Source organism: Pseudopipra pipra, chromosome Z (genome assembly GCF_036250125.1).
Source record: "Pseudopipra pipra isolate bDixPip1 chromosome Z, bDixPip1.hap1, whole genome shotgun sequence".
Taxonomy (NCBI): Eukaryota; Metazoa; Chordata; class Aves; order Passeriformes; family Pipridae; genus Pseudopipra; species Pseudopipra pipra.
In genome coordinates this window covers 51665163-51690551 of record NC_087581.1, presented here as the reverse complement: position 1 = coordinate 51690551, position 25389 = coordinate 51665163, and positions in this window count along the sequence as shown.

Here is a 25389-nt window from a genome sequence, read left to right as displayed (position 1 = left end):
TCAATACAAAATCAAGCTTTCATTACTCAAATGCTGCTTTTGAAATAGACCAAATTGTCTGTTCCTTTTAAAGGTTGCTGGATGTTCACCCCTTGAAGAGATCTCATGCGTGTTTATTATATAAAGTTCTTTTTTACCATACCAGGTCAGCACATGAGAGCCATTTGGGAGCATAGGAAGATAAATCTGGGGCTCTGTTTTGCAGGGGAGATAAGAATTTTGCAAACACTCTTTCTCTTTCTAGAGCCATTCTATTTTCTATACCCATTGTTGGCAGGTTGCTCTAAGAGGTGAAATTTGGAATTTGTGTTTGAAAGCTTGTGTGCCCACAGCGCTGAGGAAGAGTTGAGGGTGGAATGGCTAGAAGATACATAATAGAAAAAGTCCCAGATGGCACAGTTTTTGTGTTGATCTTAATAGCATAATGCTACTATGCTTTAGCAGGACTTCTCTGTAACTTGTGCATAAGGACCAAAGACCTTACTCTGGCCAAGGGCCTCCAGTAGTTCGCATGGGAGGACTGCAGAGATGCTGCATGTTGTGAACAAAGTTGAGTGGCTGAAACCCAGCTGAACATGCAAGGTGCTCATGGAAATGTTCTGTTTAGTCTACCATAAAGGAAGAGGAAACACTCTTCATTTCCAGTTCCGCACTTCCAAAGTACATTTGTTGACATTGAGTGCAGGTAGAGGCTGCTTTCGTTTGCTCTGATTTTTATGGTTAATTTAGAGCATGAGAAAAGTGCAACATTTCCTGTGCATTTGGTGTTTGCAGCAAGGGAACTCAGACTAGCCCAGTTAGATATTGCATTTGTCACCATGCAGGCAAATACCCTGTGATACCTTAAGGTCCTTTTAGTTTTTTGATTTTTCTAATTTTTATAAGTAGTTATATAGTAGAAATAGATTTAGAAGCAGCAGCATCTTATTCTTTTACCTTATTCTCTTACCCTTAGCATAGTAACTACAACCCTCTTACCCCGATTCCCCATATCAATTTTCCCTGAATTCCATCAGAAATGTTTAGTCTCTTGTCAAGGTAGGCCTATTCTGTTCAGAGAACACTTGTACTTTGGCCTAAACTGCAGATTACAGTCAAAACCTGGGTGAATGTGTGCCCTTTGTGCTTTGAAGAAGATGAAGACAGATGAAGAGGTGGTCTCAAAAGACCCCATCCCCAGTTCTCAAGGGGCATGATTGAGGGTGGTCCAGGGCAAAAGCCAGAGAGTGGGAAAACCTTGGATTGGACAGGCAGTGTTATAAATTGTAATGTCTGAGACACGGGGGACACGCGCATCTTGTAACCGAATTAAATCATTTCCTTATCTCCAATTAAATTGCTTTGGATTTTTTTTTTCCTCAGCTCCTTTAGGCATCACCTGTATTACAAAAAATATTTTTAAAAAGATGCAATTTTCCTTGGACAGTTGGCTGGTCTGCCTCTTATTTATGCACCAGTCTGTTTAGTATGCAGGGGGGGCACAATGCCACACTGATTTTTAACCCTAGTGGAAAAAAACACACAAGTTGACTATGGGCCTCGAGGGAGTACAGATCTTTAATGGCAAGTTGAGTGTAAAATGTGGTCTCTGGAAGAAAGGTCACCACATTTGCACAACCCCCTTGAGTCAGGCTTAGAGCCCTGTCTGCCTTCAACTAAAGAGACGTTTTCCTGTATCTTGAGGTTGCTTTGCTTTGAGGTGTAGGGAGCACATAACAGAATTAGGGAAACTGAGTGATGTTTGTTCATGTTTGTCTGCACTCTGCATCCTAAGAGAAGACTTTTGAGAAGCCAAATCAATACTACAACCATGTCCGGTGCAGCTGCTCTGTTGTTTCGGTATGTTACAATAATGAATTGAATTCTCACAACAACAGGCATAATAAGTGCTGCTCAGCCCTTGGTATTCAATCACCTTTAACTGGTTGTATCTTTCTAAACCCCACTGTCAACTAGAATTATACAGAAACCCACCACAGACCTTTTGTGGCCCTCAGATGAAAAATGCAGAAGCAGGATGCTTTTCAAAGCCATAGGTCTATGATGTCCTTCTTCTTCAGGCAAAACCACTTCCCCTTTTTTCTTGAAACTTTGGCATAAATCATTCAGAATCTGAAAACCAGGATATTTTCCAGCAGGAGGGTCTTTTAGCTTAATATCAACCTCTTGTGTCTGACCACCTTCTTGTTTTCACACTTTTTTTCATGCACTTTGGACTTCCTGAGTCATGATTCTCTGTTCAGAAAGGGGTAAAGCGTAAGAACATCAGTTCATTGTTGACTGTAGATGATATGAACTATCTAATATCACTCTGACATTTTAAGTTTTAATTCAAATTGCCAGACTTTTAAGCAGCTACCACAGCAAAAATGGGTGTTGATGGGGGTGAGCTATCAATTCTGCAGCACAGCTTTCTCCTTGGCACTGGTGCTTTGAATTCCACAGGAAATGCCCTTGAGACAGGCAGCCATGGGCACAGAAAGCAAATCATTGCCTGTGGAAAATGAAGACAACATAGCAAAACAGCAAAGAGGCTTGAGAAGAAGTCAGGTCTAAAAATTTGCAGATAATGGATGGGACTCAAAGCTGTAGCTTGGCTCACCTTGGTGGGAAAAGTATAGGATGAAGTCTTAATGGGCTTTTCACACTTATTTTAGCCTAAACTTCACTTGAGAAAAAATCAAGATGAAAATTTTGGCTTTCCCAACACATAGTTGAATTTTGAGGCTCAAGCAGCCTTTTAGCATCAGTCCCTAAAAAGGGGTTTCTCCCTCTTGTAGTCATCTGGGTTTGAACATGCAGAAAGCTGAAACGATGTTGCAACAAAATTTTCCTGGTTTAGAGAGGAGAAACTGAGGTAGAAATCCATGCAAAGACTTGCAAAATGATCCAACAATTAGCAGAGCAAAAGAAGGAGCATTAATTTTCTCTCTGCCAAATCCACACAATCATTTTTTACCCTTATTTTTCATTGCTCAAATAATCAAAATTTGCACTGCCTTCATTGGCCTGCTAGAGGAGTGACACTGTGACACTGAGAAACTTAGGGCTTTATTTTCCTTTTAGAACTACAATGTTATGTATAAAAAAAAGAAGGGGGAAAAACAAAAGACATCTTCCTGGCTAAAATATTCTGCTGTGTCAAGGGTAGAAAAACCAAACTTAGCTTTTAAAATAAAAATAGTGTCATATCCAATTTCCCTTCCTACCTCTGTCTAAATTCTGAAATGTTTTGAAGTAGCAGAGCTTTGCAGCTGCAGAATATCAGCACTATTTTCAAACATGTGGTAATATTTTTCCACATACATAAAAGTGACCCAACCCTAACAGTGAACCATGCTGTTTCAAAAATAACATTAACTTTGACAACTTCTTTAGCTATTTTGTTTGATGTTAAACTCAAGAGTACTGACTTTTCCTGAAACTTGAAAAGAGCACTATGCTTTTCCTCATCCCAGCTGATATGATTAAGTGGTTTTTACTACAGCCAGTAACCAACAGGATAAACTGGGGTTTTGAGCCACATTCCAAAACCCTCTACATTCCTCTGAATTAACACCTAGAAAAATGCTTGTGATGGACACAAATCCATTTTTATGATACATCATTTAAAAGGCTTTACTCCTTTTAGTGCAGCTTATTAAAGGCAGACATGTTAGCCCTGTTTCACCCTGACTAACATCAGTAGCAAATTCCAATTGATTTTGCTTGGGAACAGGTTTGGGCCTTTCATTGTCAAAGATTTCTTTTGAGACCTGACATTTGCATGGAATCCTTCTTCCCTACAAAGCATTTTATTACAAATTACCATGATTAACTCTAAACAGAATAGGCGTCTTTTAAAAACTGCCTTTTTTCACAGTCAATTTATTCTACTTAAAACTTAAAAATTAATATCATTCATGGGAGGTAAGCAGGACCAAACTAGAGAGTCAGAGAATTACTACTTTGTATTGGTTCTCAAAATAATGATTTTTTTTTTGCCTGTTACTAACCTAAGACAAACTACGTTCCGTTTGATTAATTAATGATAGGAAGCACAAGGAAACCATGCAAAAATTTAAACTGTGCTTTGAAATGACAAATATTTGTCTTTTTGATATTCCTCAGTACAAGTATGAAATAGAATTTATTGAAGTTCAGCAGCTGTATAAAAATGTTCTATAGCAAGTACACAGAAATGATTTAATAAGTTCTATGAAAAGTCAATTTGCATGACATCAGCACCTAGCCTATAACGGGTGGTAATGGATTGTTGGCTTGATTTTATACTACTTGACATCAGATTACAATACACTGAATAAATGTTAACCTATAATCCCTTTAGTAAAAGCTGGCATTGTTTGTCTTCTCTTGTAGAGACTACATTGATTTTCTTTTATTGGATGCTCAAGTGCTGCACCTCAGATTGATTACTTTGAATTAAATGTGCAGAGAACATTTTTATTATTCTAAACCAGGAGTCTTAACATTAAATGGATGCCTCACCCCCTGCCACACTGCTAAAAGTGTGCTCTACCATTTAATTTGGATTTCTTTCATTTTCTCGTTTCTTTTCAAGGCTTCTGAGATGCTGACCCCTGCTCTGACCCTATGCCCCTTGACCCTAACACATCTGACCAGTGATGACTCTGAGGGTGGCAAATTAATAGCAGCATTGCTTGTTAATTGCATAAGAGAAAAGCCAAAAATTCATCACCTCAGTCATGGCCATTGCTTCCCTTTGACCCCCTTCTCCCACAAGGCTTTTGCTGATGGTCACATCTGTGGTTTTTCTATATCCTACATATTTGCCATATAATTATTCAGCATCAAACCTTATTAATCAAATCGATGTTCTGTTTTAAATGGAAATTGCTGGATTAATACAATCATTCATTTCATCCTGAAAATCTTGATGGCTTTAGCACATGGAAACCAATCGGAATATAAAAGAAGGGATGTAGAGACCTGATTGAATTAGGAGAGGCATGCTGCACATTAAATTACATATGCCAGCAGGAGTCCATGCTTTTATAGTAAAATACTACTGTGGAGTCTATACATATAAACCGCCTGTGATTTCTTTACGCTGGGCAGTGCTCTTGCATTAAAAAGGGCTATAATAGCCATTTATATTTCTAAATACATATTTTTAATGAGATCTGGTGTTTCATAAGTGTTTTATTTCAGTTGCTTTAAATATTTCTTTAAACATTGCATGTTAACAAAACAGCAAAGAAGATGTTTTTACTTCTTACTGTTTAGTTAAATAGATCTTTGTCCTTTTCCCTACCTAACTTATTCAATTATGCATGAGTAAACAGTATAAGTAATAAAAAAAAAAAGAAAATAAGTTATGAGGAGCTTTGTCGGCAAGCTGTGAAAACACTGAACACCGTAAACAAACTGCAACTTACCCCATTTGGTGATTTCTGGTCTCCTTTCACATGTAGTGTAAGTTTTTAGTTTCCTTCCAGTGAACCTGCTATGTAAAGGGCAGGAGTGGGAAGTTAAAAAGTGATAAAATGTAAAAAAATCCCAAACCAAACCCAACAGCATTACAGACAGACCAGTGATATTACAGACAGATTTGATGAGAAACTTGCAGTACTTTGGCTGTGACTTGCATGCTTCTGAAAACTGGTGGAAGACAAGTGCCATTGAAATCCATATTCTGTAAGTAAGGATTTTCTTTGAATTGCAGAGTGGGACTGATTTTTGGTTGTTTGACAGCAGGGTGTGAAGGGAAACATGAAGAGGTACTGTTAGGTCTAGTGCAAGCATTTCAAATTAAGACCAGAAGACATGGAAAGAAGAATGGGAGCTTGCTTCTTTCCTCAGTAGATTAGATCCCTACAAGTGCTCAAGTACACCAAATCATTCCAGAGATCATTGATTGCCATTATTATTTTGAGATCTGAGCACCCAGTTTTGCATAATTATCTCTGGGTAGTATGTTTTTAAATGTGGTCCTCCCTGCCATATTCTTTTTCTTGTCATGTTTTTATCCAATTAGATAAAACTCAACCCAAAGGAAGTGAGGACAATGTATTTTTATAGTCATGAAATTCTGCTCATATTGTTTTCACTAGGCTGTATCATGAGTTGGCCTGTACCAACAGGCATACTTCAGGAAATCAAAGTTTTCCCAGAACACATATTGGAAAACAAGCTCAGTTCAGAAGAAGAAACTGGAGCAGACCTCTCTTCTAGCTCAGCTTGAGCTCTACTGCATTTTGGCATCAGAGCACTGAGCAAAAGGGTGACATGCTCCCTGGATGGGAGTCATCAGTAAAGATTTCTTTATGTCCCTGGCTTCCATGTGGCATGATAATTCAGAAGAGATTTATATGCAAAATCCTCAGAAAATGCATTCTATAAGTAATAAAATTATGTGCTATCATGCAAATCCAGTCTTAATACATGATTGAAATTACTCAAAAGATGTTTACACCAATGTAGTAATGAAACTGCATTGGGCAATCACAAAAACAAGTTACTATGGTTTATTTTATGACATAAATTATTTCATTTTAATATCTCTCCTGTCAAATTAGATGAATTTACTTACCAAACTTTATACATAGTTCCTGATTAGTTGTAAAAGAAGATTAGTTGTAAAATAAGTCAGCTTAACATCCAGACACAGGATTTTAATAACAACTTGATATACAAAGACTGTCAGGTGCTGTCTGCTAGTGAGAAATAAATAATACCCTAGATCCTTCACTATAATTACCATCATTCACTGTATGTACAGGATCTGCAGTGCAGCTTGGGCTGGCATAGAGTCAGAAGTGCTTAATGCCCCTTGCCTGGCTTCCAGGAGAAGCTATATACGGGAGTGAAACATTGGTGGATGATGGGAAGATGCTTGCTGGGCTGAGACCCGCGGGTGACTTCGCACAGTGGTTCAAATAATGAATATAATTATATGAAAGCCTTTGTTCCACATCCAGGTCACTTAAAACCACATGGACTGTGTAAATGAGGACCTTCTCTTTTTCTAGGGTGAGAAGTCTCATCAATGTGCCAGTGATACTTCCTGGTCACAAAGAAAGTCAGATATTCAGGGATATAAGTCACATATTCAGAAGTCACACAGTGACTTTTTTCTCCAAAATTACATGTGACATACATTTTCTGTAGTTTGATTTTTCTCTTAACTTACCAGGAGGGGGAGAAAGGATATCCATATATTTTCGCACATGTGGGGCTCGGAAACGTAGTGTTGATAATCCTACTCATGCTACCACCACCATTTGCCTTTCACCCAGGTGGCTTTAAACAAAACCGCTGAAGTAAGTGATTAACCTTAAGCTTATGTTTGAGGTAGTGGGACCCAAACACATTCTTTAGCAAATTTGTTAAATAGTGATGAACCTTTTAATTGAAACCCAATTGATATGCCATACCTCAGTGTTTTTCTCCTCTATGTAGGACACATTAGGTATTATTTTGAAACATATATCCTTTCTAAATGATTGAACAAAAGAAACTCTCCAACTTTGGGGAGATCCCTTGGCACAAAGAAGTGACATTTTTGTCAATGAATAAAGTTTGTAAGGGTTAGAGATACTAACAGAACAAATACTTTTCATAATAGTCTACGAATTACATGGTGTAATGTAAGAGAATCCAGCTGAATAAATAACATGCAAAGGATGAGCTCTCCATTCTTCTCACAGTAAGGTAAAAGATAATAGAAAGCATGTTCTAAGAATAGAGTCATACAGATAACAAGCTATGAAACATACAATGATCCAGTCAAATCTCTGAAATGCATAACTGATAAGAACTAAATGTTTTTCAAAGAAAACATTTTCAAAGTGTTCATGTTTTATGTTCTGCTATTTAAAGCAAAAAAACCCCACCAAAACCAAATCCAAAACAACACAACAAAACAGCAACACTTCTAAATGATAGGTTTGTGCAAATTAGGCTTACGCCTCAGTGCCTGATTGACTGTATCACATAGGGATTGGAAGAGCACAGGCTTAGACCCCTGCCTTCCTCTCAAAGGAATGACTAAGGAATTTCCAAACCTGAGACGTATATTTCTTTGTGCAATATGTGCGTCCACTTCACAAGGTTTCTAACGCACCGATGTTGTGGGGGGAAGCATTTGAAATAATCACAGAGGAATTTTCTACCAGCTGACCATTTAGAAAGAGTAGATTGCCCTGTGGTAAAAGCTCAAGTTTTTAATTCACATACTGCCTAATTTTAAATGCAGAAAAATGCAGCAGGCTGAAGGCTTAGAGCAGCCCAATATCCCTCCTTACACCAGCTCCTCAGATACCCCAGGACGTCTCAACAAACACTTGAAATGCTACCAAACCCTAGCCGCCACTTCACATGATTTATGATGTCATTAATGTCAAGCTATCAGTGGACAAGAGTAAAAGAGACAACAGCAAAGCTGACTAAAAACAAATAGTTTTGATTAAACTCAAGGACGTTTGGTACAGCTTTCAGCAAAAAGGCATTAATCATTTCCAAAGCTGACCTTGTTTTTTTTCATCCCAAATGCAAACATAATATGTGTAGGGATTCTCACAAAATCTTTGAAGTCTGCTGTCTATGCAGCTGAATTCCCTTTTTAAGGCAAGATTGATTAACAGCAGCAAAAACACCTTTTTTTGATAACAAAAATTATGAGTTTTGTTGATAATTGCCCGAGCACCCTAAAATTTGCATCTTTTTTTTTTTTTTTTTCTGTTAAGATATGAAGAGCGTTCTTTAGATCTGGGGCAATTTTTTTCCAACTGAGATCCCTACAGTATATTAGAGTAGATCAGTATCCACAGTTGCACATAACCCGTGGAATAACAGCCCACAATGGACAGACAATGACTACACAGCCTAGTGATCGGCAGAATAGAAAAAAAAAAAGAAAAGAAAGTATGCCAAGTGGAATAAATTATTTTCATAGGAAAACTGTATGAATGAAGAACTACTCTTGGGGTCATTACCTTAGTTTTACAGAACTAGAAATGTGAATAGCAGACTGCATTGTTAACAAACACAGAAAAATATTTAGTTTTCTTTGTTTTATACTGACTTGCCTGTTTAGGTATGGGTATAACATGTGTGTGCAAGTTCATCCTGTGTGCATATATGTGTATTAACAGAGAGAGAACAGAAAGTATAACAGAATTTTTTGGGGAGGCAACCTCAGACTGGATTAAATCACCTCAGGAAACACATTCACACACATAGTAGAAAGATCTATACTTTCTATATTTTAAATACTATAAGTATTTAAAATGCAGATGGAAAGTAATATTTCAAGCTTTAAAAACATTATTAAAAGCCCCTTTTCTGTAATAATGGGTATTATTTTTGGAGCTAATGAGGATTTGTACAAAAGTTCATCTTTCATAGAAGAGGAGTAGCTGCTTCCCTCTACATCTTAAAATCTTTAAAAAAATCTCAGGCTTCTCCTCTCTCATTCTAATAATCAGCTTATAGTATTATTATTTCACAGTCTATATCAAGAAGGTTAAGTATGTCCTTCCAGCAAACATGTCTTTCATAACTTAGCATGCAATTAGATTATTAATGTAAAGTTACAGGAGAGCTATTATGGCTTCAGGACAAAATAATTAAACAACTATGTTTCAATTTTAATTGTTTATACAAGTGCCTAATTTTTTTAAAATAATATGATTTTTTAATAACACGTAATCCAGATAATATCCCACATTCCTTTGGCATGTACCATGAAAAGGAGTGGTACCCCCCAACTCCAGCTGCAAACATTTTCTCAAAACATACTTGAAACAAAAATTTTTGCTTCTAAAATTAGTCATATTTACTCTGATTAAGGAAAACTTTCTGCTTAGCACTTTTATGGGAAAAAGACAGGCTGTATTATAAGTATCAACTGTGCATGAGAACATTTGTAATATCACCCTTAGAGAATAATAAACAGATAATAGAGGTTGAAATTCTGACATAGTTTACAGAACAATAATCCAAACATCTGTTATAATGACAAGGGATTTGAACAGAGTAGAGAGTACATGGGAAAGCTATGCTACTTTTAGTACAGTTGTAACATTAAATCAAAGCTCTGCAGCTCAAGGCAGCTTGCTGTTAATATAAACAATTTTCTACATATTCCTGGGCCACAAGCCAGATCTCAGGATTCAGTTACAAGCACAAGGTCAAGAGGGAATCAACGGTATGAAATTACCATCTATGAATCAAAAGAATAAATGGGTAATTAAGGATGAAAACAAATTAGAAGGTATACTCTCACTTAACTCATCAAATAAATTTGCTGAGTAACTTCATGCACTGAATATATTTTAAGATCTGCAGAGGCTTTAATGCATTTATTGCTTAAATCCACAGCATCAGCAATTTTTTTTGAGGCAGGCTTAGCAAATCACCTTTTTATGTGTACTTCTTTCTATATCCAACATCTGACTACAATTATGAAGGTAAATATTTAATCATGTTGTTTGCTCAAGAGAAAAGTAAATAGGATTTCCATGAAAATCACATTTTTTGCTCTGTATTATACCCATGACAACTGAACTTTTATCTCACTTCTGGTCTCATTTTATCTTCCACATTGAAACCTTGCCTTTTATGCTGCATTGAATGTGACAGATTCACTGTAATTGTTGAAGAAGAGGGCTTGCCTGTAGAAGACTTTCAATGTAATGTTTATAACTATTAAAGGTTTTGCATATGTTTGCTAAAGAGCACTTTTTTTTTTATTTACCCACACAAGCAGACATGCAGCAACATGTGAACCACTTGCACGTTAATGAATATTTTGACATGATGAGCACAGTAATTCATATTCCTGAGAGACTAGGAGGAAGAAAGCATCTTTAAAAAGTGAATCAAGAAAATGTGTCCCTGTCTTTCCTGCTTGGGTTTACCCTACTGGGGTCAATGGCCTGGCATATTTAGGGGACTCATCCTATATAACTGTCTTAAACCTGTGCTTTCTATGGGGATGAGTGTTTTCGTAAGAGTACTACAGTCTCCTCTTTAACTACTGGAGAAGACTGGGTAATCAAGTCAGACTAGGTGCCCCATATGTATAAAGTTGTAGTTCGGTAATGGGAGTCCCTCAGAGACACATTGCTCTTCATCCCTCTCAGCTAGGTTCAGCATTTGTCACGAAATACAGCCTGAAACACCCTCAGAGCTAAATGCCCCTCTCTTTCTATGCATTGTCCTGAAAACTCAGCACTGATGGTTCAATCTCTGCATAGGTTTAAGTCACAATCACTCTATTAAAATGCTTGCAGTTACTGCTAGTTACTAATTGCTTTATGAGCAAGGCTACGAAGCAATGAACCAATTTTGTGTAAGCAACTCTACATTTAAATACGTTATTTAATAGCTTCTGATTGCTATGACTGCTCTTGAGGTGAAATGTTGCTTAACTTTTCTCTTAACTGTTGAATATATTGACAAAATATAACTCATAATGTTTTAATAACTGTGACGTTATCAGTTCCCTTCATTCAAAAATACATGTGCTTGATTATTTCTTAGTGAAAAAAAATTCTGATTTTGTTCCTCTGAAGGATGATGTATAGGCCACCGTCTTTCCAAAGAGCTGCTAATATCAGATGGCACATTCACTGTAACCATCAGTATTTCTTCTTACTAGCCAAAAGATGATTAGGGATGTGATGTTAGATATCGTAAGATACTGAGATACGTCAGTTCACAGACCACATGTTGGAACTGAACTCTGCGTGAGAGGAAGGCTTAGCACTTGAAGCCACAGAACAGAGAAGGTTGTTTAGGATATTTTAAATAGTGCCAGGTTTGAACAGTGGTGGAAGGCTGTGACTAGCTTGCTAAAGGGAATAAACTTGAACTTATCCAGTCATAGGACAAATAAATTTTAGCTCTTCCATTGCCAGAGAAAATATCCCTCCTCTCGTTACTCAAATATTAATAACTATTAGAAACATTCCACTTTATGAGTACTACTACCTTTACTCTCTGAACTCATTGATGATGAATATTGGATAAGACGAGTACCAAAAAATACTTAAAAAAAAAAAATATAATGAAGTCGTGAAGACTGTGCTGTGTTTTTGTGCTATGTGTGCCCACTCTGACATTTGATTCTGATTTTGTCCTTATTGCATCCCATTATATCACAATAATTTCACCTGCAGAACCTCTGCACTCCTTGAAGGCAGGGTGAGGAGTAAGCCTTGGAGTCAGGCCAGCACTGTGCAGTCCATGCTGATCTGCTGCAAAAAATACAACAGCAAAGTAGGTTTTCATCTCCCAGCTTCCCCCTCAGGCACTTAGACAATTATTGTATGTGCAACCCTTTGTTCCCCTCATTTTCTCTGCACCATACTAATATTTCCAGGAATGAACTAATGAAAATTAAAGGAAGACTGCGGCATGAGAAATAGAATAAGAATTAATAAGAACAAGCAAAAAACCCCCTTCCCAATTGTGTTTTTATGGTGGAATATCAACTGATTATCCTTTGTCTAGTGGTACTATGTCTTCACCTTCTAAGACGTGTGAAGCTAATCTTACATATTTTACTGGCTCATGGGGCAAAAGGGGAAAGCTCCTGAGAGTGCTTTAACAGCACTGTGTCTCTGAAGTCAAACTTTTTCAAGAATACCACTGACAGATGTCAGCATCACAATTCCTCAAAATGGAAAAGTAGGGAACTGTCCACAAATGGGCACCTTTCCCTGACACATTTCCTTAATAAAATAAAAGCTCTTATAGGCTATACTAGAGGTCAAAAATTTTTCAAAGCATTTTCTCCTTATCTTGATAAATACCTTATCTTACCTAGTGTGTTTCCTGAATGAGAATCAGCAGTACTTGACAGCAGCATTTTTAGAAGAAAGGCTGTAGATTTATTTTTAAAATTGAGGAACTTTAATGTTGAATATTTAATGCTGAATATTTCTTTTTTTAATCTAAAATGTTATATAGCAATTTTATCCCCCTTACAAAAGCTAGAATGCAAAATGATCAGTCTGCTTGTCAGTGTGGGACAATTTTTAAAAATACATTTATCTTTCTTGGTTTAAATTAGTTCACAAGCTAACTCACACAAGCTACAGAGACATGACAGAAGGGAGACAGCAGCAGTATAAAAAAGCCAACGAAAACATTTCTTCAAAAGAATTTTACATCACTTTCAGATAGTAGGGAAACATCCTGTCCTACAACTATCACATTTTAGATAGATACAGATCTAGGTATTGAGGGAAAACTCACTGGATTTTTTTTTCTTGCTTTTGTTTTTTTTTAAATTCATTTTTTCAGGTTTTTTTTCCTAATAGTTGCTTTTATACTGATTGCACCTCATGCATCTCAGCAAAAATGTCTTGAAAATGTGGTATTGCAGAGCATTAAAGTTATAGCTGAATTCTTCTGGAAATTCCTATATGTACCGTTCTTCCTTATTTTAGTAATTGAGCTCTCCGGTTTTGGACAGAATCAGAAGGTAAAACTGGTAAAGGTAGCATTGAAAACATAGTTATATTTAAGTTGATGTAGGAGGGATGAATGTTCACCCCCGGACTATAGCAGGATTCAGACTTTGATAGTCAAAACAGGGGATAATACTATAGAGAGGTAAAATGTATGGTTGGGTTTTTCTTATGCTGTTTTGGCTGGTCCACTATGGCCATCTGTGTACTTGTCTTCTCATAAAGGAATGCTACACTATTCCTGGGTTCCTGGATTCCAGCATTACAGAAGGTATCCTCACCTTGAGGTCTCAGCAAGGAAGTAAGGAAGGGAAAGAAGCATCTAGCAACGCTTTTATCCAACAAAAATGTCAGCCTTTGCCTCACAAAGCAGAAGCTACAGAGGAATTAGGGCCGTGAGAATGGATTCCCAGTCACTTGCATAAGGGTTATTTTTTCACTTGAGTAACTGTGCCAGTGCCAGGGGTTGTAAATTGAAAAGGTCTGTATATGTCTGTGAATAAAAGTACTTCAAGGATACATTGTGAGGTGGGACTACATAAACATCATCTCTTGCTTAAGGCTATGCCTGACGTGGCAACGTAGCATTTAATTTGATTATAGCATGTTTTGCCATTTAGACCAAAAAAGGAAAAAATGAGGCCCATGAATAGCCTTGTGGGAGCCAATACACCTACGCTTATAATTCAGCATAAGTTCAAGAATTTTTATGGATAAAGGTTCATATTTAAAATTACAGCTTTATTAAATTATTTGCCACCCTCAGTGACAAAACTTCAAAGTTCTTCTCAGGCTTTTCCACAAAGGATAGGAAATATTAGAGTTTCTGGTATATGTTCATTCTGAAACATTTTAAGTGATAATCCCATTCCATCCAGCAGTTAAATATTATTGTGTGTCTCAAAAAAAATTGTAATCCTGGGAGTGGGTGTCATGTAAAAATGCTGTGTTAAAGGAAAACTACAGTGATTAGCTCTAATACTTTTCCTAGTTCAATGAATGTTTACTTAGAAAAACATTATGTAGCAGAAAATTTATTAACTGGCCTACAAAAAGATGCAAGAAAATATGTACTGCTCGTCCCATCTCTCAGTTCTTTCAGATTTTTAATATAGGATCCTGTTTCTGCATTTGTAAATAAGGCAATGGGTTATATTTTAGAATTTTGTGTGGAAGTTCTCATTCAGCAGTGCTTCACAAATTTCATGAATTTTACTGCTGAGATTCATCACTTCTTCTTATGTAGCATTTACACCAGCAAAATTTCTTCATTTGTTTTGTTTGTTTGGGGGTTTTGTTTGTTTTTTTAGTTTGTTTGTTTATTTGTTTTCCTCAGAGATCTCAATTTTTAATAGAGGGCAATGACAAATAAACCTTTTTGCACCATCTTGGGACATTCGTTCCTTATCGAGTTCAAAGGAACACTGGAAAATAATAAATGAGTCACTGAAACTATTTTCTGCAGCATTTGAAAAGACCTTACGAATGTTCCCCATGCATGTGCTGACATAGCCCACATAAGGGAATTCATGAAGTCTCGTGAATTCCTAACCTGAGATATTTCAGCAGGCAGAGGTATTAAAAGACATAGCTTCCCATCCTCCTTTTTTTCTGTTTGTCAAAAAGTCAATATATTTTCACAACTGCAAACAGAAAATGGATAATATTATTAAATTAAGTCAAGAACTTTGTGTAGAGGAAAAAAGAATCTGTAGGTATGTTCATTATCTTAAATGGGGATACTTATAATTGCTGGTTGTGATATTCCTTACTATGGTGAGTTCTGACTAAATTAGTAGTAGGAAGGAGCTGTGATTGAAATTCCCATGGTTTGATGAATTGGTAGAGGAAAAGTTGCACTTTCCTCCTAACTGTCCACAAAATCCAAATTGGCTGTTTCCTCCACAAATTGCCTAACAGCAAAGAACCTTTTAGTGGTGGCATCTTAAAAGAGTTCTAATTATTCTTAGCAAATTATATACAAATATAATAGGGATTTCACAAATATTTAAACCACTACAGCAATAACCTATTTAAAGCTTAAGTCAAAATCCCTTGATTGCTGTATGGGAACGGAAAAATGATACTGAAAAGTAGCACAGCAAGGGGAAGAATTTATGCCATTCATAAAGTTCAGAGGAGGCAACTTCACCTGGGATGAAAGTCAGGATCCCCTTTAACACACCTTAAGTAAAGCATCTGACATGTAATCACATCTTCTTTGTGAGGAGAATGAGATCTCTTTTCTGTGGTGGCCAATGAGAGGGCATGAGGGAATGGCCTCAAGATGTGTCAGGGGACGTTTAGGTTGGATATTAGAAAAAGGTTCTTCACCCAGGAGATGAAGTGGTGGATGGCTGGGTGGTGGAAAAGACTCCTCAAGGAAGTGGTCACAGCACCAAGCCTGACAGAGTTCAAGAAGCATTTGGATGATACTCTCGGGCACATGGTGTGACTGTTGGGGATGGTCCTGTGCAGGGCTAAGGGTGGGACTCAACGATTCTTGTTGGTCCCTTCCAACTCAGCATGTTCTGTGATTATGTAATGGAGATGGATCACTACATGTCATAAATCTGGCACATCTGCTACTAGTTATGACTGTCAGTTTTGCATATCATCCCTAGTGGCTAAATAATTCCTAGTTCATTTAGTCTTCATTAAAACTGATATTGTCCACTCTACCCTTTGAAAATCCATTCTGAATTTGGACTTGGTTTTAGATTGATTTTTAGGGTTATGTTTGCAGCAGCAAGTTTCCATCTTCACCTCTACTGTGTAGATAATATAGTAATATTTTCACTGTTGTGAAAGCCTCCAGACCTTTTCAGAGCAAAGAAGGTAGCTGGCAGTAGGGTTAAAAATGGTAGTGGTCAGACTGGGGTACTATCAAGTTGATTTGATTTTTCATTTTTCCCTTGAATCTGCACCTAACATTGACACCATATATATATATATATATATACACACATGTATCTATCTATATATATTTACATAAACAAGCATACATTCTTTTTCTTTCAGTTTGCCTCAAACACAGATTCATTGTGGATTTCAATTTCTATTGAAACACATTCAGCAGTAGCTAGAAGAAAGAATAGTATGTCAACACACTTAAAGTACATCAATCCAGGCGTGTAGCATATTTTACTATGATACTGTGGATTTTTAGATATGACAGGTGAGCAAATGGACAGTGATACTCACGTAATCCTGAGAACTATTTAAAAAAGTATATTATTATGGGTATCCTAAGAGACATCAAAACACAGATTTTTAGAGTTTAACAATGTGCAAGATATGCCTATGAGGCATGAGGGAAAGGTGGCATTTTCTCTGTCCCAATGACCTATAAAAACTTCTCTGCACATACAGCCTGAATCAACATTTTATACTTTGAAAGAAATGCATACTCTAACCTATAAATTTAAGACAGCAGAAGAATAAATACACCAATATCCACTGACAAATTTGGCCTTATTCTCTGCTGCTCATTGCATCCTGCTCAAACACATGTGCAGGTGCATACATACATAGAGGTTTTCCCATCTGTAGTTGGTACAAGCATGATAATTAATTTCAATTACAAAAGGGTTATTGTACTTCATAAGAAAGTTAATATTTTAGTAGTTATTGTCAATTTGGAGATTCTTAGAAGAGGATGAAAATTGTAATGAATTTCTCATTTACCTCATACTATACTTGAGAGAAGACAGGTAAATTTTATTGAGTGCAGTTATGTCGACTAAAATAATATTTTATGATGGGCCAAGAAGTTAGAGTATTATTTCATGCACATCATCTGTTTTTCAAGTGAAAAAGCATCTTTACTTATGCCATTGAAAAGTAAGTCCAAAGGAATTTCTTTGGCTATATTGTGCCTGGGTTCATTGAACAGTCCAAGAGCACTTAATTATCAGTGGTGGCAACAAGAGTAGGGTTACTACAAGGGTTTCGCCCCCTACTCTGCCCTCCCCCCTTTTCATACTAGTATAACCTGCCTCCATATTGGTTACACAACCTTGTGCAGCCTTCTTCCTGAGTAGGGGTTGATTCTCACATCACCTGAAACAATTCCTATTGTCATCCTCTCATCTTTCCTTCTCTTCCAGGTACTGACACAGTCACTCTTGTATTCTCATCCCAGCAGAGGCAACTTTCTTGTTTGGATCAAATGTGAAATCAGACACGTGGTCTGACTCTTTTAGGTATTAATTTTTACATTTTCTTACAGACTATAGAAACAGTAATCTGTAATAAAAATAGTAATTACTGTTTAATAAACACCACAGGTGGAAATACAGTTTAAATAATAATGGAAGTCAAGAGAAAAGTTACAAAAGTTGTGCAGTTTCTAATTGTGTCAAACATATTTATGATTTCCAAGTGACTTCTGCTTTCAAAAAGAAGAAACAGACAAAAATCCACTTTGCCTGTTTGTCACTGATTTCATATGATGACTTCGCCACTAGACAGAAAAGTCTCTATGCCAAAGATCTCAATGCATCTAAATTAAGAATGGGTTTCTGGAGTTCAAATACCACATTAAATATTAACAAGAAGATAAGAATTGGGAATTTGGAGCTTCTTGACCCCTTCAGATATTTCCATTTGTACATACACTTTAGCCTTGTTCAGCAGGATCTAGACAGATTCCCCCATGCAGTTTAGTTCTTGTGGGATATTGCTTACTTTGAATATGTTTATTCTTTTAGAGAATTTGTATGCTTACTTTAAGTGATACAGGTCTCCCTTTTTAAATCATAGGAGAATAAGAAAAGAATAATGAATGCTTTTCCATTTCTCCACTTTTGCAAATTATTTTCCCTTTACATTACGTAGCAGAATGTGATAGTTTCAGTCTAGGCCTTCCTGGAGACCAGCTTGTAAGCAGGAAGGAACTAGGAAAGTGACCAAGGAAGTATTCCATGCTATTCCTTTACGTAAACTGAGGTATAAATAAGGTGTAGATAAGAGAGCTCGCTCTCTTCTCTTCCAGTGAGGTTTGGGAATGGTAGGTCCCTGTCTCAGTCTTGCTTATCTGGAGCTGAGGCCTGCGCGACTGCTGTGTCTGCCACGCGTGAGGGGAGAGCGCTGGGCCGCGTCCAGCTGTCCTGCTTTTCTCAAGGGGACTGGTGAGATTTTGTTAGTTCTTTATCTTGTCGGTTACCAGGTTTTTCGATTGTGCATACCTCTTTTGGTTTTGTCCATTTTTGTCCCTTTTTGTCCTTTTTTTCCTTTTCTCTTCCCCTCTTTCCCTTTTGGGAGCAATTTGGGGTTCCTGTGTTCATATGTACATAACACCTTAATTGTATATCTGTAATATATGTAAAATATATATATATATTATATAGCTTTTGCTATTTAATTTTTTTTCCTTCTCTCTCTTCTGGGAGCTTTTCTTCTGTAGTCTGTGGGGTTTGACGGGAAGCCAATTACAGCCGGCTACACTGGAGCAATTGGAGAAGAATGTAACTGTGACTTAAAAAGAAATTGTGTAAATTCTAGCTCTCTCATATTTTATTTCCACTAAAGTCAGTGGGAAGTTATGCATATTATTTCTGCAGTATTCAAAGGCTAATTCTGTGTGCATATAATTGTTCAAAACTGAGAAAAAAATGTAGGTGTTTCTTATAATACTATTCCATGCAGCTCTAACAAATATATTAAAACCCTAAGCCTTGGTAAAACCACAAGCTTATTTGTCAAGGAAATGAATGGGAAAGTCTTTTGGTTTATACAGTTCCAAAAATAGGATTTATTTACACACTCCATGGAAACTGTATCCCCTAAAACTACTTCCTAACTACAAGTATGTGCGCATCTCTTCAGTATTTTGCCAGAGACAAAAATGACATTAAAAGGAGTGAAAGAATGCTAAGCTTGCAAAGCCAAACATTCAAAATTTAGTAAATACCAGAATTCAGATTGCCCAGGCAACCTTGTTTCTGACAACACGTGATGATAGATCTGAGCCCTCCTGTGGTTTGTCAGACTTTGTTTCCAGAGGTACAACACCCCTCTGCCTTCTACTTGGTGAGAGTTTCCTCGGGTGAGGACCAGAGCCTGAGCTAGGCTGTCCCGCACACCAGTTATACTCAGGGACTTCCCATCACCTCCTGGGGAAGGTGCTTGGGAAGCGCAGCGTGCTGAGAGCCTTAGGTGGATTGGAGGGGCAGAACAGAGCCTCTGTACTTCATCCCCAGTGCTTATATCCAGGAATCACCTAGTAAACTAAACCTCCTCTGTATGCACAAGGAACAAACTTTTTGTGAAGAGACTTTTCGGAAACTTCCTAAGGCAACTCCAGGCCAGCCGATCAGTCAAGTTTACCTGTCTAATCTTCCCCAAATCTTTTGCCTCACGAAGTTAATAAAATGAATGGTGCTCAGGGGATGGATAACTGCTCAGTTAGGGTTTTTTAAAATTTTTCTCATTCCGTTATTTGCCTTAGTCCTTGTTTATTGCAAGGGATAGAAACCCTGCTCTGACTACTACCAAGTTATTAATTTGTTAATGTCCTTTGGAGCATTTCTTAGGGTAGCATCTGAGTGAATTCCAGATATTAATGAATGCATTTTTGTAATATACATTAAAATGATACTCATAAAGATTATATGCACCATAAAAAATTGAAGTATTCTTTTTAATTTTCAGGTGACTGTACTCAGATTCTTTGTAGATTAGTTGGATGTACATTCTCATCAGAATGTACAAATATGTGTCTGTAATAAAGCACATTCGTTGCAGATAAAACATTCAAAGAATTTAGCTGTCAGCTTGCCTTATCTGTACTGAACTTATATCATATTTAATTTTTTTTTCATTATTTTTAATATAGTTTTAAAGTTATCTTAATTTGAACAAATATATGTGGGCATTCATCAACCTAAATGCATGTGCCTGATACCTGTCAAATTTCAAGTTACCCTTCTTGCAAAGGGCTGTGCATATTTTTTGATATAACATGATCAAACCCATATGCCTGTTTATTCTGTATTCTTGACAACAACCACTTAAAAGCAATGGTAGTCCAAAGCAAATTTCTTACCGAATGCAAAATTTTAGATTGACCAACTAAAAATAAATTGAACAAATAAAAATTTAAACTCTCAAGTGTTTTCCACAATGAACATGGATTTTTCTTGTGCTTCCTAGCAGGACCCAGAGAAACTGGTGCTCTGTCTAGAGGACTAAATTGGTGTTATACTTGTCATGTGCATTTTTTTAACAAACAGAACATGCCATTAGCAACTTGATATGTGTATTACTTAATCTTACTTAATCTTATTATGATTCTGTCATCAAGAACTTGCTAAGGAAGAGGGAAGGCACATGGAATCAAGGTACCAGGTAGCTCTTGTCAAATATTGATTTTTATTTTTGAAAATTTCATTCTCCCAGGAGAGCAAACAAGGAGACTAAATCCCATTTTAAGGAATAGTAGGGGATGACCTAATTTGACATAATTTTCCCCTAGTATTTATAGATGGTTTCTGGTGCTGTGTCCAGACCCTTCATCCATGTGGAGATGACCGCAAAATTGCTCAGCCTCTGCTGAGGGTGCAAGCAGCCACTTTTCACATGATAGTAGAGAGAAGAACCACAAACTCTGGTCTGGAAACCACCAGTACTCCAAAGGCTATAGAGGAGGAGGCATTTCTTTGTCAGTAGCTTCAAAACAAGAACGTAGACTGCTTTTAGGCTGTCCTCTGCTTCCCAGCTGTGGAGAGTTCTCCTCCTTGCCTTCCCACCCTGACCTTTGGGTGGTCACACGTTACCTGTTATGCTGTGGATAAAGGTAGTTGAATTATTCTGGGGAGAAATATATTCTCACAGATGCACTAATTGCAGTGCTTCCAAAAGAAGAAAACAGTGAGGACACGGCAATTTTGTTCAGAATCTGTGTAACTTTTGTGCTTATATAAGGCAAGTAATTCAAGATCTATGAACTTTCAGCACTATTCCTGTTGGGTTTTCTCATTTCCAAATCTCATCATTTAATACATGATTATTTTTACTGTACAGACCACATTCTGCAATGAAAAAGTCCTCATGTACAAACATCATTTTAATTCAAGTCAGTTGCTTGTGATAGCGTATGGACAATATTCATCAGATGGTGGTTTCATCCATTATCTATTTCTGTCTACGGCAGGCACAGAAATACACATGAAAAGCATGTAAAATTTGCTTTGAATGATTGAATCTAAAAGGGGGGTTTAGGGGGAATTGCTAAGAACAGACGTCTTTTTAGTTGTGGTTTTCACTGAAATGTCTCTCTTCAAATTCCCTAGGTCCAATGTCTTCCTAGTTGTGGGTGATTTTTTTTTATTATTAATTTGAAATCAATTGAGCTAATTTCATTAAGACATTTAGATTTTTTCCAGGGTTATTTAAATATTGTTGAATATGCCTAAGAAAATACAGAAAAAAACATAAAACAAAAAACAAAACAAACAAACAAACAAACAAAAACAAACCAGGAGAAATTTAAAAACTGTAAAAGATAAGTTGTAAATTGTTGCTTTGAAGAACAATTATTTTATTGTTATTATTGTATCTTACATTTCTTTAAAACATATGCAACATCTGCTGGCTTCAAAAGAATGTCCTCCTTTACCTTGCCTTCTCTTGGCTAGCATTGACCAGCCTCTTCCATGGATCATTCCTCAGATGCTAAGGAACAATGCAAATAGAGCTAATAAAATCATTACCCTGCATGGAAACTATACCATTCAGAATTATATCAAGGTCTGTTCTTCCATCAGAGCTTCAGCACCCTCTTTGGTTTATTTTGCAATTTTTTTTTATTTCCCCCCGTCACAGATATTCCCACCACCAGCAGTCTCCAGTGTGTGAGTACCACCATTGATAGAAATATCTCTTGCCAGTCCATCTAGTTCTTTGAATTGGCTGGCATCTCACTAGCTGCATGTTGACCACTGTTTTGGAGATCCTGGTATGTGGTTGCAAACCAAGCAGTGTAATGACTGGGTAAGGGTTTTCTGGGCACTGACAGCAAGAGTGCTAAACACTAAATGAAGCCTTATAGGGGTTAATGTTGGACTGCTTTCCTGTAACCAAAACACCATGTACTTCACTGTATGTAGGATTTAAATAGTGCAGCACTGCCCACAGCTTTCTGAGTCATGTTAGCTCTAAATTCTCTAGCAAATTCAAATGAATTAAGCTTTCTAAGATTTTCATTAACTGAAAAGTGACAATGAGTGAAAGAATTATGCAACCAAAACTTGTGAGGCTACAAAATAAGAGTTGCTAGGGGTGAAGATTCAGAAATGTCATAGCAGAGTGGGAGAAAGTTGAGACTTCTGTTAGCTAGAAAGAGGTAAGAATGTTTGGGATTTGAAACTGAGATGACTGATGCCTCCAGTCCCAGCACAGAGCTACACTATCTTTCCAGCCATCTTTCAGTGGCTGCATAGGATTATGTAGAACAAACATAACCTTTGGGGACATTATTTTCTCACATTGTCGACAACCACCTTCTCTCATGTCTTGCATGTATCATATGCATGTTATAAACACCATTCTATTACTGGTGTCTCAATACATTAGAGTCAGGGTATAAACATACACATTTGTTGATATTAAGGAACACAGTAGTAGACGGAACCTCCTCAATCACTGGTCCCAGTTCCCTCTTGTCATAAGTAAACAAACCACATAATTGCTGCCATCAATTGATCTAGCTACAGCAGACACTAATTAAATTTTCACTTCTTATTAAATTCAGCATCAGTGAAGAAGAATGTAGTTGAATATTTCAGATAAAATTGTTAATCTTGACATTTAAATATTCATCATTAAGTTAGAGAGTTAGCAGCCTATTCATAGAAGAGAATTCAGGTTCTCTCTATACAACTATTAGTAGTGAAGGTAATTTCTTCTCTTTACTTTTCTGGGCTGGGAAGGGTCTCAGTCACAAAGCCTGGAAACACAGCTGTTTAAAAAGAAAATTTTAATTCTTTATCTTTGTTGGCTGGTAAGTGATTTAAATAACTAGTGCTTGCTACACATACTTCAATTACAATCCTTCAGTAAAACAACCTGTGCCTGTAGTATTTCAGTCATGAGACAAAACAACTATTTATAAATTTGCACATGAAAAATGAAACTAAGGAAGAAAGGAAGCCATTTTCCTCAGTGATTAGAAAAAATTGCTTTATTTCTTGTTCTTTTCAGCAACAGACCAATCTTGGTCTTTATTTGCAGATTTTTATCCTTGATGCAATATATAGTGATAAGAGATTTCTTGCATCTGTTCCTTTTACATTTGTACTAGAATTATAAGTTATTTGAATTGTTGGTGTTTAATGGTAAATATATTTTAAATAAGGGTTAAATTAAGGTCACTGGTAAGTAATTTGAATAAATAAACTCTAGTTATAGCCTAAATGACTTAGAAAGAGACTGTGAAGTCCATTGCCATGCAGAGGGATACATTAATAACACTGTAGTTCTAGGGACACCTCCACATTGCAGTTTAAAGTGTCTGCAGCATAATCTAGAGATTATCAAATTTTCAAACTAACTTGAGGGAAGACTAGAAGTCTGTTCCTGTGCAGGCTAGTTTCCCTTACTTTCACTTGGCTGTAGTACACACTTGCTATGAGAAAACTGTGTCTTCCCATTTGTCCAGCAATGTGGAGAGTCGAATTAAATAACCAGATGTATTTCCTGCTTATCTTGATTAAGAATAAAATTCAGAGGCCTACTGAAAATTAATTTGTTTCACCCCATGAGCACTCCAGGGTATTGTTGAATTACTACTCAGTTTCCACATCTCAGGACTTAGTTGACAGGTGACGCATGTCACATTAACTGGCCTGTGAGATGCCTTCTTGAAGGATTAATGAACAATGCAAATCTATTTTCTGTGGAGAGGCCCATCGTTAAAATCCAGAATACTAGACTAAAATATTTCAATGAAATGCAGTATTGCCACAGTTCTGGCCCTGCATTATAAGCTAGCAGGTATTTACCTTCTCCCTATGGATTTTGCAAGTGACACAATCCTAGAAAATACTTAATAAAATTAAACAAATGATTTCTGTAGCGGCATAAAAGAAATTGCTGTATCATTAGCATAATAACATTTAATAAAACTTATCTTATTTGTCTATACATGACTTATCTAATATTAAACCAGTTTAATTTCTTATGAAACATTTAACTGTAGTTGCTCTAAAACCAGTAGAAAATGTCCCTATGGTTATTTGAAAAAAAGTCCAGTCAACAAGAGCTCAGCATATTTTTACAGGCCTGTCAGATAAATCTCTCTATGGAAGTTGTCATGCTCACAGAAACTCAATAGAGCACAGCTTGGTAGTGTACACCACATGGAGTCTTCCTGAGGATTAAACCCGTGTTTAGTTAAAATGCAAAGTTAGTTTTAGAAAATATGCAAAAAGTGATTATTTGGAAAAGATATCACAGGATCAAAAAGAATCAAAATATATTGGTGAACAAGTATAGATTTGGTTTCTTTAAAGTAAATATCCCATATTACTTACAAATGAACACAGGATCATGAGAAAGAGGAAGGAAACTTTAACTACTAATGATTAAAATAAATCAGTATTTTATGAACACTGTTGCATTCATTTTAGTGCTTGTAAGTGTGCCTTTTGATATAGAGCTCACACAATGGTATTTTAGATTGTGTTTTCAAATATAAGCACAAAGACATGCCTCACTATTCTGCTCACTCACTGTATTACATACAGGGGAAACAGGCACAATAGCAAAATCAAGCAACCACATATGTTAGTAGATCACAAACAATCCCAACAGTTATACCTTCATACAGATTTATGTATTTTGCAGATACACCCTTGTGCCACAATAAACTTGTTTTTGCTATGTTTATGCGAGAAGATGTTTAATCACACATAGATCTGTCCCAGCCATATAGAATTGATAATAT